This window comes from Papaver somniferum, chromosome 6, assembly GCF_003573695.1.
Source record: "Papaver somniferum cultivar HN1 chromosome 6, ASM357369v1, whole genome shotgun sequence".
NCBI lineage: Eukaryota > Viridiplantae > Streptophyta > Magnoliopsida > Ranunculales > Papaveraceae > Papaver > Papaver somniferum.
In genome coordinates, this window is record NC_039363.1 from 121,418,451 (window position 1) to 121,431,263 (window position 12,813).

The window sequence follows — 12,813 nt, forward strand, 5'->3', positions numbered from 1 at the left end:
AATTAATTTAAATAAATCGTACCACATAATTATTGAAAGAATGACTTTCAATGTCGCCCCAGAGATTGGGTTTAGCTCCTCATATCGTATACACGCTAAAAATTATTTTTAAATGCTCAAAAGTGTTTACAAGAGATGAAAATAGAGAAAATAATAAAAAGTAAACTACAACTTATTTTTCTTCGAACCCCAAGCTCTCCGTATTCCCCTAGTGGCTCTCCCCCAACTCATCTATATTATAAAGGACAGTGGTGTTTTCCTAGGTTGACGGCTCTTTACAGTTTGGACACATAAAGGACGGTCCAGATTGATCATAATTCCTAGGTTTTGAGAATTTGGGAGATTTACATTTTGGTTATGTAAAGGACGGTCACGATTAAGCTACCCATACATACGAGAAAAAACGTAACGCATGCCTGAAACCGTTTCTCCACCTTTTCTCTCGCCATCAACTTAATGCAATATAAATGTTTCGTTAGCTGAAGTAGATATCAGATTTCGAAGCTTCCAAGATGATTTCTTCGTTTTAGGTTCTCGGTTGGATTCACTTCTGCAGCCCAAACCTCTCAGCTTCGAAAGGCGCTTCCTTTATAAGATTCCGAAGGTATAATTAAGTGCATCCATCTCCAGTGGCAGGTAAATGTCAATAGAATTTCTCTTGATTGGTAATCTTTTTGGGGTCCTTTAGGTCAGGGCTTGATTTGTATTATTGTATATCAATTGGAAGGTTTAAGAACTAAACCATTCACCAAATAGATGGGTAGTTCAGTGTTGATTTAGTATGAAGGTCGAATAATGTGAGAGACATGTAAAGATTCAAATTCAATGTAGTTATCTTTTCTTTCAAAAAGGCTATTGCCATTTTTCCAATCACATAGTCATGTAAATAATATGAAGAATTCAGCTTCAATACTGCACTTGATTGAAACATACTCCGCTTGATGAGGTTATAGAATTATGGAGAAACCCTTTCTTTTACCATGTTATAAAGAATGATTTTTTGGGGTTTTTTCACAATTTTCGGCTGTTTAATTATCTGACACTTAATTACATTGCTTTCTGATCTATAATTTTTGGTTACTGATCCGTTAAATCAGAAAGGGGTTATGCTACTCAATGTGATAAACAAAAAATGAGTCCAAGCTTTGTGAATACATTCTTGCTATTTGCGATGGATTTAAAGGTATAATATTAATTTGAATTCCATTTTTCATTTACTTTTGTGATTGTGATTTCTTTTTGGAAGTTAATGATTTAGGGTATGTACTTCGGGGATATAGATGATCAAATGACTGTATCGATCATCAGGGAATTTGTGTACAAAGCCGTGCATTGGATGCAAGTGATTGTATCGGTAATAGATGCAAGTCTCTCCAAATCTGAATTTTTGGAATGTAGTTACTCTTACATTTAAGCACTTCGCTGGGTAATCTTTACAAGCTTCTCAGTTTCTCAGTGTACTTACAACAAATTGACGGATATTTATTCACAATCTAAGCTAAATTTACTCATTTTGGTGTTTTAATCTAAATTTTCTAGATTCTATGACTGCTTGATTTTGGTCAGAATGGCATGGCTTATGACTGCCAGTGTGTTCTGTGAAGTATTTTGTCATTGGATCTTCTTTAAAATAATCCGAACTGCACATGAAACATAAATATATATAGCTATTCTGTTGCCAAAAGACTTTTGTGTTATTAATTACAATCGGAAATAATTGTGTACATTTCTTGCCAACGACATCTTTCATGATTAGCTCTGCATCTTTCATGATTAGTTTTACCTGTTTGCTAACAAATTTCTTCCCAACGGTCGTGTGAAGGAGTGCTGAATTTAATGTTTACATCTTAGCTGAGCATAATTCGCAATGGTTTTTCAGATTTGATCCTGAATCAGGAAAGACAAAGGTGGTATGATGGGGTTAATCCACCTACTAGGTGTGTTTGCTATTGTTATCCATCCCGCACTACTCACGAGTTGACATCTTGAAAATTCTCTCTTTCAATCAAAAGTTTTTTATATGCTACAAACTCATGTAGTATATATGTAAAACTGTAGAATTGGGTTTGTTTACTTAGTTGCTTATTGATTTTGTTTTATTGATCTTGAGAATTTTCTCCAGATCACCAGTATTGGTGTTTATATCAGCTCTAAGAACCAAATTGTGTCTTGGAAAAGCAAGGATGCAGGATTGATATTACAACTCGGCAGCCTGATGAGATGAGTAATGGGAAAAAGGTTTGTGAGAGTAACAATTAAGAGCTAAATTGTTTAATTTACTAAGTGTAGCAACATAAACTTTAAAATGTTATAGAAATAAAACAAAATGCATATAAGATAAGTAATCAACCGTTTCAGGCCTTTGTGACTTTATTACTGTAATAGTGCAACCTAGGAATTTTTGTTGTCCAAAGCAACTTCTGAACTTGAGTGCATGCTGCCTTATCTTTTCTGATCCCACCTAAAGCCTTAATAAAAGAGCACTCAGACAAAATTTCATTAGCCGTTTTAGAACTAGAAGAAAGCATTAGTGAAACCACATATCATTGTTTTTGTATTGTATTAGATGTTTGTGTGCGTAAAATAATTCAATCTACTTCATATGTACAGATTTCTGAAAATTAATTTATATTTATTTACCTCTTTTTGTTTCCTATCTGTGCTGCGGGTATTCTTTTTTAGCGTATATCTGCAACACAGCAGGATTAACTTTATATTTTAAATGTTGCAGGTTCTTAAATTTTGGAATTTTGGGTTTTGCTTGGAACTTTGAGTTTGGTCGAAGCGGTAATAGATGTTGAGAAGTTTGTACAAAGTCTACAATGTGAGAGCAAAAGGAGAGAAATATGGAAATGTTTTATTGTTTACTTTTCTCAAGTACTCGAGAAGAATTCAAGCACCAAGTCTACCAGAGAGAAAAAAATGTGATTTGCTTACAAGTTCGTCATTTTCATCTTCTACCTCCTCCTATAAAGTGTACATATGCTCATTTGTGTATCTCTGCCTTCATTTTTCTCTCTTTGTTCTTTGCCTTTTATCATTCCCAAAAGGGGGAGTTTAGGTGGATTAGGCATTCTCCTTGCTCACCCTCTGTTTAACTTTGTAACTGTGCCAATCTACCTTGAAGAGTCATTTGACAATGAATTTTGATGATGCATTGCTAGACTTTAAATCAACCAGTTGGAAATGCTAGAGTGTCTAACCACTTTTTTTTTCCCTTCTTTGGATTTCTTAACTGAGGTTTATTGCTCCACATTGTCAATCTGTGATACATTATGTAGTGGGTCATTAGCAAAGAACACGACATAGGATTTTTTTGGTTTGGTTACATTATTTTTTCACGGGTATGCCAAATATTGAGTGGATTGCTTTTTAATTTTGTCTAAATATAAGCAAAATCAAAAAAGTGAAAAGGCCAAATGATGAATGCACTACTTTTTGATTTTCGTCTAAAAATATGCAAAATCAAAAAGAAATACCTCTTCCATCAGAGAAAAAAAAAAGAAATACCTCGCTTTTTATGGGACTGGTAATATTAATTTGGACAGTTCTGTACATACTTGGAATTTAGATATCATATAAACGGACACTCACACATTAGTTTGTGAACCCCGCCACTTCTCCAGCGACGAGCATTGTTCTTTTAATTTGCGAGAGTCAACTTTTATGGTGTACAAATTCTCAGTTCTCAAAGAATTTTTGTATTATTTTTAGTTAGAATGAATCACGCAATTTGGAGGCATGTAATCTAAAGTTTAAGACAATAGCTTTCCGGATTGAGAAGGCCATTGCTGGATTGAATTACTTTCTGTTTAATATTTATCATGCGGTCTGGAGGCGTATGAGCTTATTTTAGGATAATATTTTTCCTTTGAAGCATAATTTTATGATAGCGATCACAAACTAAAACAGATCTTAATTTTGAACAACTGCAACCCGTACCATTACAGCACGGGTCATACCCTAAGTTGTCCAAATATAGAGAATGGTGAACTGTTCAAGTGAATGCTATGGTCTTTCATTTCTCGGTTCTTGGTTTAGTAAGTAGGACTGTTGATATATATTGTACGCTTCAACTTGGTAGATATTTTTGACAGGGATCCCTATTGAGCTTCTTAAATGCAGATAGCTATTTATTTTTAATAGTTTTCACTTTAACAATGATTTTGGCTACTATTGTTGTATTAACTCTAGAAGAAATGGTTTTAAAGTTCAATAGCAAGCAACTAAAGCTGCGGTTTAAAAAATGACTACTTGCTTTAATTTATCAATTCGATATATTTTTTTTAATTCATGTATCGACCATAACTGATATCAAAAAATTATCCTATATTTTTGCATTTAACGAATTCTTATACATACCATATAAAAATATGGTGTCCTTTGTGTTTATACTTTGTTTTGTATGTTAGTTCTTATGCATAAAAATTTAATGTTTGTCATACCTATACTGTTTGAGGTATTGCGGATGGTTGATTTGGTTCCGATTTTTAGAGCTAAAGTTTTGTTTGGTTGGATTCTACAAATTAAAGACTTCAATAGGCAGAAATTGTATTTCTTAATGGGGACACCATTTTTATTCATTTTTTCAGCATACTGATTTCCGTCCATACTTGTGTGTTCTGCAGGTCGAAGAATGAAGTGCCTAATGAGTTTTTCTGAATCCTTTTTTTTTATTTGTTTCCGCTGAGGTTGTACATGACAAACCCACAAGAGGAGAACCAAAAGACATATTGGAAGAGAAAGAGACGTCAGATGGTAGAAGCAAGAGAGGAAGCAGAGATAGCAACATAATTTGAAGTGTTCTTTCCCCATTCTAGGACTGAAGTGCTATTACTGCATTGGTATTTGGTACTCATATGAGTGTGTTTGCATGAGTTCACAAAAAAGTTGGTATGAATAATCTTTAGTTGGAATAGTATCATTTACATATATGAGATAGGTTATTTTGGAAAAATTCTGATAAACCATGTGATTTACGACAGCAGGTATACAAGCATTACTTTGTAGAAAGGTTTGCTGATCCATGTCTTAGGAAAGGTCAAACATCGAATGAATTCATCTTTTTACAATTCCAGTTTGTGAAAAGCAAAGCGTAAAATGCATGGAAGCCACACTCCAAACAGCTCCAATTTTTTAGCCTTCACTTTCAAAGCCATACTGATAAAGGTGGATCTAGATTTTATGCTTAACGGTAACACTTTCAACCTATAAACCAAAATAGCTATAACCACCACTGGCAACTATTCACTCAATCTGACAAATGTAAAAAATATCCCCTGCAATGGTTATGCCACGTTCACTTCGACAAATGCCGTCTTCGCAGGAGTTATAAAAGAAAAAAACCTAATTGATCTCTATGTTCGACAAACCAGAACTCGTGCCGTTACTGCACGGGCCATATCCTAGTATTTATACATAGCACTGGATATATTCTCAAATATCTCCTGTAACTCCACTGTATCTACTCTTTAATGAAAGATTTCATGAATAATTTTTTTCTCTATTTGTCACACATCTTCCTTTATTTGCTAGAATAAAATCCTGGGGATATTATCTTTTTTAATTTTAAATAAAATCCCAGATTTTCTTTCTCCTTTTCAATAAAAACCAACTCATAAATATATTAGTCCCTCCGTCTCGAAAAGACTGTCCTCTATTCCATTTTCATTTGCTTCAAAATTGTGTCCAACTTCTATTTATAGTCATACATTTCCAATGAACTCTCCAATATACCCTTTAGTTTTTATATTCATAAATTCATTTTTAACTGGACCCGATCTAAAATATTAAAGAAATTTGTATAGTTAGGGAAACAAATCTAATCCTTCTTTCCTTTTAAGAGAATATATATTTAGATCCAAAAATTAAATTCCTAATAAAGTTTATACTTCATAAATACAATACTTTTTAATTTTTCTTTTATATTTCGTATTTATAATTCTTCTAACAATTTTAGGTAATTTTTATTGCTAGCATTTTTATTATACTATTTAACAAGTAAATAACTAAGGGTAGTCAAGTAAAATACTACGGTCTCCTTAATATTTTGAGAAAGTCAAAGTGGAGAGTCTTTTATCTTTGCGTTAAATCTTTAAAATCTCCCATAAATTTTGTGAACCTGTTTCAAGATGAAGAAGAAGAGAGGTCCATTTGTTGGGTGCATTTAACAAGTTGGGTCCCCTTATATGAAATGAGGGTTCCTTTAGTAATTTCAGGGGTGCCTTTAGTACGTCTTTTGGGTGCCTTTAACACTTTTTTAGCCAATTTTTTCACAAAAGTTTATTTCTCCAAAAATACTCATGCATACATAAAACACCATCATAAGTACGAAATCAAGAACTAACATTACAGAAAATTGAGAATAATCCAGACACAAAAATGTGTCTAACATATACCTAATTTTTTTTACACACATCGATGATTTTGTTCCAGACGAAAAAAAGAATGAAAAATTCAAAAAATTCATCAAATGTTACAATTATAAAATCATGAGAATAAGAAGTGAACAAACACAAACAATCAAGTAAAATGTTTTTTTTTTTACTTTAGATGTAGTTTTCGAATAATTATCGAATATCCCGTTAATCTTAACAGAATTGATATATATGAAAATTTCTATTACCCGTAATATAATTGTAGGATATCCGAGAATAATTAATGAATACATATATATTGCCCATTATGCATCTTTTTAAGTGTCGTTGACAAGAAAATAAAATAAAATTAGATAAAACTACGTTTTTAAAAAATCTATGGACCGGCAAAGGGCTTCTGTCGTTGCCCATCGCGTATCCATTAAAAATTAAAGTCGAGGATCACTGCGGGTTACTTTGCCAATAAGTCAACGTCTGAGTTGCTTTCTCTACAAATATGTGAGTAACAAAAATTAATTGTCTTCTATTAGAGTACCGCTCAGTTGAACTCATAAGTTTTGCTATCTCGAGTTTGTTGTCAATGTTAGATGTACAAAACTATATCTTCGTGTCTATACTATGGTCAAGTCTCGAACTAGAATTAGAGTATGGTAGTTGAATATCAGACGTCATGGAATAACCCTCGAAGACTGAACACTGGAGAACAAAAGAAGACATTTGCAAGAGCTTCATCGACAAAGAGGTATGTGAAAACTGAACCTCCTTATTTACTCACGAAATTTACCATTCTATCTTATGAGACTATGTCATATGATTTTAGTAGATTTAATAATTTGGAGAATAAATTTCGAGTTCAAGCTTGTCTTGGTTAAACTCTAGAAATATGATTCAAGCAACAACTATTCTATATCCTTCACAATCTTAGTTGAAAATAATTTATTGTTCAAGAACTATTTTTATTTCAAGTTGATCATTTAGAAATTGCTCAAGCAAAAGTGCATATCGCATTATATAAATCCGCTACAAGCACTAACATATTATCAGACTTAGAACTATAATGTAGTTGAGACCGAATCGACCCTCCGAGCAATTCAACTTTAGTCGTGTTCTTACTTCCGGGATCCAATGTGATCCGACACACTCCCTTTACAGTCCTCAGAGTTTCTTCAGCCGTAGTGAATACTTTTAACTATTATTCCTCTAACAGATAGCCTATTGATTTGCTTCAGAAAGATATATAATCAAGATAATGAAAATTTGTTTGCTTATGAGGGATCTTCAGGGATAAAGAAAATATCAAGCAAACCCCAATAATTAGAATTACTTAATCTCTTCAAAATATTATAAAGATGCCTAATCGATTACCTCACAATTAGAATTACTTACTAATAATGATTTATGTTCTATAAATTGTATATTCGGTATAAATAGATGGCTAAAATATTTTGATCTTTCTCCGGTAAAGATCATTTTTGTATTATTTTTTTGTTTTGTAGGGAATAACATATAAGGGGGTGAAGTATACTTTGAACTTGCGCTTGATGATTATTCTTTCTGGGGAGCATGGTTATGGAAATCGAGGGAAAATTTATTCCTGATAATCTTTTTCCTGATAAGTAACAAGAATTGATTCTGATTTTAGTTATCTTATTGAAGTTAGGGAACGATTACTCTAGTTAATCGATTTCCTGATATAAAAACTAAGTTAATTCTAACATTAATTTTTATGTATTAAAATATATTCAATTAATTATTATTCCTGACAAGAAACTAATTATCTAGTTTGGCTTATCGAAACATGGTACAATTATTTTTGTATAATTGGATCCCGATAAGTAACCAAGTTAATTATGGTCTTAGTTTGGCTTATCGAAATAAAGGAAAATTATTTTGGGTAATTGTTCCTTGGTAAGAGGATAAAACAAATAGTTTAGATTTTAGTGGTGCTTATCAAAAATGGTATGTTAGATCTTCGATTTTCTTAATCTCTTATACATTCTATCGAATTCTTACGAACTTGAGGGTAATTTCAAAATGCTTGCTGTATTTTTCGTACTTTTTTCATTTTTGTGACAAAAAGGGGAAGAAATATATAGAATATACTATATAGTGACTTACAATCACTGAGAAATGATATATGCGCTAAAAAGTATATATTTAAACAGAAAAGAGGGGGGGGGGGGGGGGGGGGGAACATGCCATGCTGCATAGTATTACATACGATGGAACTGCATAAAAAATATGTTATGATTGAATATATGTGTAGCTTACCTTTGGCGGGAGTAAAGTTTTTGTTATTCAAATGCTTCAACATCGACAATTATTTTATGAATATTTACAGAACTTTGTGTTGTTGAAACTTGGAATCAAGCGCACAAAGATAGAGTTAAGAGATTGTTATGTAATATAATATCTTTATTTTTTAATTCTTGTATTCTCCATATGTAAAGAGTTTGGTCACTAAAATTTACAAAAGGGGAGATGGTTAGAGCATGGCTCAGATGAACCCAACAAGCTTTGATTGTCAAGTTGGTTGTCATATTTTATTTCCAAAACTCGAAGCTACTTAATATGATTACTCAAAACAATGGGGGTACCAAAATACACCACCAACTTTTTCGTAGGCAATCTGTATGGACAAACTCAACACAACTCTGAGAGCCAAAACTCAATCCAGGAAAGTGTCTAGAGTTATATCTCTATCTCTCTTTTTATTAGAACGTTTGCATAATTAAATCCGTGAACCTAATTACAAAGAGAGTTATGTAGTTTTCTTCATTACAATTGGATCATCAGTGGTAGTAGGTATCTCTAATGATAGAGATGAACTGGGATATAGAGAGATAATTAGAGGTTTAGAGTAAGAATTGGACGAATTAGAGGGTTGAGAAGTAGACATTGATAGATGAAAAAGTAACAGAAGAACTTAGGGGAGAAATAAGGTTTACATAATTCATTAGCTAGTTCTCAATAATGTACAACAGTCCATATATAAGCTGGACGATACACAACTACCGTGCAGAGCACGAGCCAGTCACATGATTAACAATATGGAGAACTACTGACGACACCTGGCTCATAATTAGATAGGTCCTGTCCATAACCAGGATGGTCTGCCTCATGTAGGTCCATGAAAAATATCCACTCCTCCAAATCATCCTTGTCCTTAAGGATGGAAGGTAGAAAATAAGCAAGGTGGACGAAAAACACTGTTGTTGTAGCTTCTTCTCGAACACATTAAGAATTGTGACCATTCTCATTTTTAACACCGAGGCCCACAGTAACTGCTCTTGCACTTGTGAACAGTAAGGTTCATAGCCTCTTCTACTTTTTCTCCACAGTATACAAGCCCACTATCATCAGAATCCACGGCTTTGTAGATACAGTTGAGGAAAGAATGGGTATCTTCACATTTTCTTCTTTTTGATTAGATTGCATATAGAGTTGTATACCCAGAGAGACCCCCACTTATAATACAGAAAACTCCTCCTGCCTGGAAAAGATAACTTCTTCATTGCTGACATGAGGCTCAAGATTCTTACTTTCCTCCACAGAGAAGGCTTTCGGCTGCTGGAAGTTAATTGTCACAAGGTTCACCAAGTTCAAATCCAAAACATTGTCAGCACCTATTAAACTCATTCGAAAGAATGTAATGACAAGAACTATTGTAGCAAAAATGCAGTCAGTTGCACTAAAAACTTCACAGTATTTAAGCTGTAAAAACATCTTCATGGTTACAATTCCTTCGCAGAATTCCACTCTTCCACAATGCATCGTGTCTACAAACCACAAGCCTATCCCTCGACTGTTACAAGTAAAGTGCCTCTGAATAGTAACAAGAATAAGAGTACCCACTTTATGAGTGGCAGGAAACAATAAGATGCAATGTAAGTAACCATTCACTCCTTGAAAATCCCATCTAGGGCTAACTGGAATTTGATCGAAAAGTGGTGGAGCCTTTTCAAATTCCTTTTCCATTATCTCTTGAATTAACGATACATCCCATAGAATAGCACTCTGTGAAGATTCATCAAGCAACCTGCTAGAACCACTTGTTGCACCTTCTGAATTAAGTGCCTGCAAATATTTTGTGCTACTTAATAACCCCTGAAGAATGATAGCCAGCATATCGGTTGAAAGAAATGCGCACTTAAAACTCTCTACATCAACAATATCTTGTGCATAGCCATACACACCAAGCCTTGACATTTGAAAATTCAATTCAGTGGTCCAGAGAACTTCAAGTAGATGCTGCATTTTGTCAGACAACTTTCTAGCATCACCATTACTACCTTCTTCAGCCCTTAAAATCACCATTACTACCTTCTTCGGCCCTTAAAATCACTATTAAGCTCGCAAACGAAAACTTGAAAAAGTACCCAAGTTTAAGAACAATTTCATACACAAATTTCCAATCATAAGTATACCTTAGAACCGATACATTAAGAGTTACTACTCGAGAAGTAAGAACAAAAACACAAAATGCAGAGTTGATGCTTGCATAATAAGAAGATCTCCCTCTCAATCCAAATATCCTTCCTCTATTAATTACTCTCCCAGTAAAAACCATGAGAAAATAACAAGATTCTCTACCTCTTACGCACATAAAAACCAACCCCATATCAGTCATTCCAGTGTACTTATAGATATTATGAATTAAGATCAAACATGAAGCATTAAAACCTTTTGAATGAAAACTACATAGTATGGTTTCACCCATTCTTCCTCTACCCAACAACATAAGATCACAACCATAACTGGTGATACTATTCCTTTGTGACATCTTCAAAAACAGCTGCCGACCATATCCAATGTCACCATTTTCAACAGATATAAGCACACATGAATAAGAAGACAACAATTCCAAGCTGTAACTAAGCTTACTATCTGTACAATAAGAAGTATTCCAACTCGACTCGAACCGTTTGCCTCTATCAATTACTTTTCCAGCAAAAATAAGGATACAATGAGAGCATTCTTCCTTACCAGCACACATAAGAACCAATCAAAATTCGATAACTCTGAACTCTTTACCACGATCAAATACCTTACGAGTACAGTCAAGACAAGAGTAGCAATATTTCTTGGCCTCATACTTTTTTAGCAATTGTTGTATCACTACAATCCAGTTTACGGTACCCATATGAAGTATTTTACCAAGCATTTTCCAAGCAGTACTAGGAACATCATAATTATCTAACATAAAAGCAATAAAATCATTAAACAACCCATCTAATTGATACCCATGTTTGTTAGTCATCTCATGAGCACAATTTTCATTGTAGTTGGACACTAAAATTGAACAAACATATAGCGCAAACGAGCATGAAGTAGCTGTATCAAACCCGAATTCATAAGCACCAGCCAGATAATAAAACCTCTCAATGAGTTTGAAATCGTTTATCTCACCATTTGTAACCTTTCTATCTTGAGAATTCAAAGAAATATTAAGAGAATTATGTTCAGAAACGAAGGGTTTGCCCTCTTGATAATCCAGAAACACTGACTTCCCATTATATTTCTGAACTTCATTAACAACACTGGATCCATCAACACCATAAATCAATTATGGGTGTAGATTGAGAATTACCTTCATATGTTGCCCTTGGAGTTGAAGAATTTTGAATTGATTCTCTTACTGAACTTAAATCAACTGAGTCGAGTGGAATTGATTTCAATTCGACGTCAGTCTCATTCTCGGTTATATTCAACTCCGATTCACCAGATCTGTGAGAGCAATTTGTTGTTGCGGTAGAATCTAAAACTCCAGCTCCCACTAAATCATAGTTATCTTTGGTCATGGACTCCAATTCCTCAATATCAGTTTCTACCTGCGAGTCAATAGCTACGCCACCGATCTCATCGTCGAATATTGGTTTTGATCTGTTAGAATACTTTCTCCATGTAGCATAGAAATAATCATTAAAAGCTAAATCAGACTCTGGTGAAGACTTGTTTTGATTTTCCCACGTCAAATTGAAATAATAATTTCGTTTCATTGAAATTTATTCTTCTAGTTGTGAGACTCCATCTATTGCAGCACCCATGGTAGCAGTCGGAGGATCGACTGCTCTGATACAACTTGTAATGGTATTCACTACAATTGGATCATCGGTGGTAGTAGGGATCTCTAAGGATAGAGATGAATTGGGATAGAGGGAGAGAATTAGAGGTTTAAAGTAAAAATTAGACGAATTAGAGGGTTGAGAAGAAGACATTGATAGATGAAAAAGTAAGAGAATAACTTAGGGGAGAAATAAGGTTTACATAATTCATTAGCTAGTTCTCAACAATATACAACAGTCCATATGTAAGTTGGACGACACACAACTACCGTGGAGAGCACGAGCCACTCACATGATTAACAATATATAGAACTACTAACGACACCTGGCTCATAATTATACAGGTCTTACCCATAACCAGGATGGTCTTC

The 12,813-nt window shown here is 33.9% G+C and overlaps 1 long non-coding RNA gene across 6 annotated transcripts; it reads left to right on the forward strand.

Moving 5' to 3' along the window:
• Nucleotides 1–480: 480 nt before the first annotated feature.
• Nucleotides 481–3,176, forward strand: LOC113289094. 6 transcript variants are annotated; one of them, XR_003330849.1, is made up of 5 exons: nucleotides 481–636; nucleotides 1,098–1,183; nucleotides 1,281–1,937; nucleotides 2,123–2,238; nucleotides 2,732–3,176. It is a non-coding gene; the product is annotated as an uncharacterized LOC113289094 (long non-coding RNA). The 6 variants fall into 6 exon arrangements; XR_003330847.1 differs by having other exon boundaries at nucleotides 481–1,426; nucleotides 1,880–1,937; XR_003330848.1 differs by having other exon boundaries at nucleotides 481–1,354; nucleotides 1,880–1,937.
• Nucleotides 3,177–12,813: the final 9,637 nt, after the last annotated feature.